Source organism: Vulpes vulpes, chromosome 7 (assembly GCF_048418805.1).
Source record: "Vulpes vulpes isolate BD-2025 chromosome 7, VulVul3, whole genome shotgun sequence".
Taxonomy (NCBI): Eukaryota; Metazoa; Chordata; class Mammalia; order Carnivora; family Canidae; genus Vulpes; species Vulpes vulpes.
The window spans coordinates 39,766,618-39,771,634 of record NC_132786.1 but is presented as its reverse complement, the minus strand read 5'-3'; positions in this window follow the sequence as shown (position 1 = coordinate 39,771,634).

The following is a 5,017-nucleotide window of genomic DNA, read 5'->3' as shown; positions in this document are numbered from 1 at the left end:
TCATTGTTCTGTAGCTTTGCCATGGTTGTGTTGGTGTATATTTATTTTTCTCTTCTGTCTGGGACTAATGCCTCCTCCTCCTTATTTTTAAATATGAATTCCCACACATTTTCTCGAAACTTAAACCCCAACTAAATGTTGGTCCTTCTTTTCCATCTTCTACTTCTCTTGATGCTTTTTTACTATTTCTGATCTCTTTTTCTCTCTGGCCTTTTAATGAGTAACATGTGCATAGCCATTTTGCAATTATAAATTACCAGGACCTATTTTACAAGTCACATATTCTCTCCTCAGTTTTGCTAATCTGTAGTTAAACTGTACTTTGCATTTTATTTTTTAAATTTTTTTAAAGATTTAATATATTTATTTGAGAGAGAGAGTGTGTGTCCATGTGCATGCATAGGAGAAGGGACAGAGAGGAAGGGAGAAGGACAAGCAGACTCCATGCTGAGTGGAGAGCCTCACTTAGGGCTTGGGCTCCATCTCACCACACTGAGATTATGACCTGACCTGAAATCAAGAGTCCAACGCTTAACCAACTGAACCACCCAGACACCCCAGTGTACATGCATTTTAATCTTGTCATGACACTTGTCCACTCTTAGAAAAAATTTTCAAATCTTTGGTTTTTTTTCATAATGCCTTGTCTATACTTGGGGTTTTTGCCTTCGGGATATGTAATTATTTTAAACATTCCTTTTATATTATATTTTGATTTGCCATTCTATTGAATAAAGTATTAATTTTTTATTTTGTTTTGCCTTGTCATTCTTGCAAATAGTGTGTTGTCTCCTCATGTGTTTTGTAATTGTTTATTTGTGCTCCAGTAGAGATTGCGTGTGTGTGAAAAACTCTCGTGACATAGGTTTTGAGGCAACTTCTAAAGGCTGCTTCTAATGGTTGCTTTCTGCCAAAGACTCTGGTATCACTGGCTCAGGACCAGGCTTTTCCATTAATTCCCAAACTTAGTGTTTTCTCGACTACACGGGTAAATTTGAATTCTTCATCCATACTAGATGTAGGCTAGAGTTGCTATTTTTTCATGGGAGACAGTATTTCCCTACCCAGAGTCCAGCCCAAAACAGAAAAACTTCCTCATGATATCTTTGGTGGTGCATGTTTCTAGGTTATCATTTACCCGAAGAGGAAACTCTTATTAGGGTTCTAACTTAATGCAAGGATTTCAGTTCCCAGCTTCATATCTCTATCAGGTCTTGTTGAGTTTGAAATCACAAGCTGTTTACTTAAAACCCAATGCTGCCAAGATCCTAAGTGGTCCCTGAACCAGCAACATTAGCAGCATCTTGAAGGTTGTTAGAAACTCAGAACTTCAGTCCCTCCCAGACCTAGAGAATCAGAACTTTCCTTTTAATGAGATCCCAGGTGATTCATGAGCATGTTGGAGGTTGGGAAGCACTGCCCTGATCACCATGTTATATAATGCTCATTTTTCCAACCGGTCCCTTGGAGAAGGCGCAATAACAGCTAGTGTGGATTCCGGGTTTGTTCTTGTTTTTGTTTTAAAAACTTTTTAAAACCTCTGCATTCCTGGGAAATGAATATTTCACTTTCTTTCTTGGGAGCTCATTTATGCATTTAAAAACAACTTTCGTTAAAACCTTCTTAGTCCGCTATATCGCCAAGGCCTGCTCTAAGTAGTTAGCTTCCCATGCTAGCCTGCGGTTTGGTGGTTTGTGTATACAGACAGACACTCAGTAACTATTTGTAGCTTGTGTGTTTCAATGATGGATTAGAAATGTTCTTTTGAAAGTTGCATAATCAACAAGCAAGAAACAACAGGTGTTGGTGAGGATGCGGAGAGAAAGGAACAGTTGGAAAAAAAGGAACAGTTGTGCACTGTTTGTGGGAATATAAATTGGTGCGGCCACTCTGGAAGACAGTATGGAGTTCCTCAAAAAGTTAAAAATATTACCACCTTATGCTCCAGCAATTGCACTACTTACTGGGTATTTATTCAAAGAATACAAGAACAACAAATTCAAATGAATACATGTACCCCTATATTTATAGCAGCATTATCTACAATAGTCAAATTATGGAAGCAGCCTTAGTGTACATCCATTAATTAATGGATAAAGAAGATGTGAAATATATATGATATAATACATAATAATATATATAATATTTCGATATTATATTGGAATATAATCCAATTGGAATATAATCATATATATAGGATTTCTATATATATGATTATATATATAATATAGATAGATAGGAATATAGGAATATTATATATAGGAATATAGGAATATTATATATAGGAATATATATTATATAATATATAATATAATGTTATTATATATTATATATTATATATAGGATTCCTATATATGTGTGTGTGTGTATATATATATATAGGAATATTATTCAGCCATAAAAAGGAATGAAATCTTGCCATCTGCAACAACATGGATGGAGCTTGGGTATATAATGCTAAGTGGAAAAAAAAATAATGCTAAGTGAAATAAGTCAGCCAGAGAAAGACAAATACCAAAGCCTGGGTGGCAGTCAGTTAAGTGGCTGACTTTTAGTTTCCACCTGGGTCTTGATCTCAGGGTTATGAGATGGAAGAATGAGTTAGGGGCAGATGGGGCTAGACAGGGAAAGATAAGGGAAGAGCCCCAGAGTCAGGCCATCCCAAGAAAACAGAGATAAGACAGAAAAAAACAGAAATCCCAGATGTAGAGAAATGTTATGGAGGAGATATTAACCTGAGAGAAGGGAACACCTTGTTTGGACTCATGATATTTACAAAAACATCTTGTTATTATGATAGTTGTTAAGTTCACCATGTTTGTTCCAAATATCCACCCTGATATTGACAAAAATTTACCAAGTCCCTGGTCAGTTTCCTATAAAAGACAGGCCATAAAAGCCCTCAGTGGCACCCCTGTCAGGACTCCTCTCCCTTCTGAGAGCTTTCTCTGTTTGTCTGCTTAATAAACTCTCACTTTGCTTAACTCTTGTCGGCGAGATTCGAGATTCATTCTTCAGCTCCGTGAGACAAGAACCAAGCTCTCCTGTATCAAGATCTTTGCTAAATGCAGAGTTTGCTTGAGATTCTCTCTCCTTCTCCCTCGACCCCTTCCACTTGTGCTCTCCCTAAATAAATAAATCTTAAAGACAAATACCAAATGATTTCACTCATAGGTGGAATTTAAGAAACAAAATGAACAAGCAAAGGGAAAAAGTAAGAAAGAAATTAAAAAAAAAAACACAGACTCTTAATTGTAGAAAACAAACTGATGGCCACCAGAGGGGAGGGGAATCGGGGGAAGGGAGAGCTAGGTGATGGAGTTATTAGGGAGTACACTTATGATGAGTATGGGGTGATAAATATGGAAGTGTTGAATCACTGCATTGTGCACCTGAAACTGATTAAAACACTGTATGTTAACTAACTGCAATTTAAATATAAACTTAAAAAAGTTAAAAAACAAAAAGACAATTGCATTGTTAAGTGCAAGGATTTCATCTAGTTCCCTTTGCTTCCGTCGTGGGAGCATGTTATGTACTAATACTTTCACCCATAGCATCCTGTGGCCCTACTCTATACGTTTTATGAAGCTGGGTCTGGCTCAAGGCTAAGCACCTTCTCTTGCTCCAAGGAATTTCTATAGTGAGAGGAGAAATGAGTTGTTTCGGAGTTATAGACGTTGAACAACACAGCAGGGGGCCAGTTTATCAATAGACTCCTCTTTCAGAGCTCCTGTTGAAGAGCTGGTTATGTCAGCTCATGCCCTGTCAACCTGCATGTGGAGGCCTGAGTAGTAAAAGCAGCAGTGGAAGCAGCTTGATGCAGGTTGTTTCCATGGACGATAACCCTGCACCCATTTGTAGCATTGCTGTATCCTGGACCTTAGGACACCAGAAAGGGTAGAAGAAAGCAGGTCCTGACTTTGGAGAACTTACTATATCAAGTGGTAATGAGACACCCATATGCAAAAGAGTGAGAAGAAAAATCCAAGATGTTAGATAAGCAAGTGCCTCCGAGAGGTAGAGAGTGTACAAAAAAATGGTGAGGGAACATCAAGTAAGGAGACGGAACTTCATGGAATAGGGCGGGGGATATTACTCCTTCATTTCCTTAGATTGCTATACAGTCCTTATCCCCTGCCTGCTTCTGCTTGGGGGCAAATCATTCTCCTTTGTTTCAAAGAGAAGGAAAGAGCCCTTCTGCCATCCCTGCCTGGGAAATCTATCACACCCACCATGGAGACCTTGGCTTTTTACACCATTTGGGGGGCTTTGCTTGGCATAAAAAACATACCTTCCCTGCATGAAGTGAAGAGGGATTTCTGTTTTCTTCCTACCTCCTGTAGGGTACATCTGGCCTACAGTCCCTGATCATTGTTTGCATAGCTTTAATCCAAACGTGTACATTGTTTTTTAAATCCTGAAAGGCTGAGCCAACAATAACCTTAGGTCTCGATCTGCTCCATTCCTCTGAAGGGCAGGATTGTGATAGGAAGCAACTTTCCAGCCAGTGTGCCATGCTCTTTGTTTCCTGGGAAGCCAGATCATTGCCTTTGAAATTTGCTCACAGCACACCCCTGACTCCCTCACCAAATCCTACCCATTTTAAATGCCCACCTACCGGAGTGACTTTGTATCTGCACTGATTATTTGAAACTTCAGTTCAGTTTGTATCGTTAAGGATTGTTTTCACCTTTCTGGCTTACTGCCCCGAATATATTTTAAGCTCTTTGAAGGCAGAGAGCTTATAGCCTGTAGCACAACGGCGGACATAGAGCAAGTTCTCAATGGTTTCAAGAAAGTCTGTTGATTTCAAACTAATATTCTTATTAGTTATCAATATATACAATTATTCACATGCTCCAATGAAGAATTTCCAAATGATGCCTGGGTTGTTGTGGAAATTATACCAAAGAGTGCCTAAGAACCTATTACTGTCTTGTTCATAAAGTTATAGATGATGAACCAGGTATTTTCCTGTGTGGGGAGGTGGAATGCTTCACTCGTGCTGACCTAA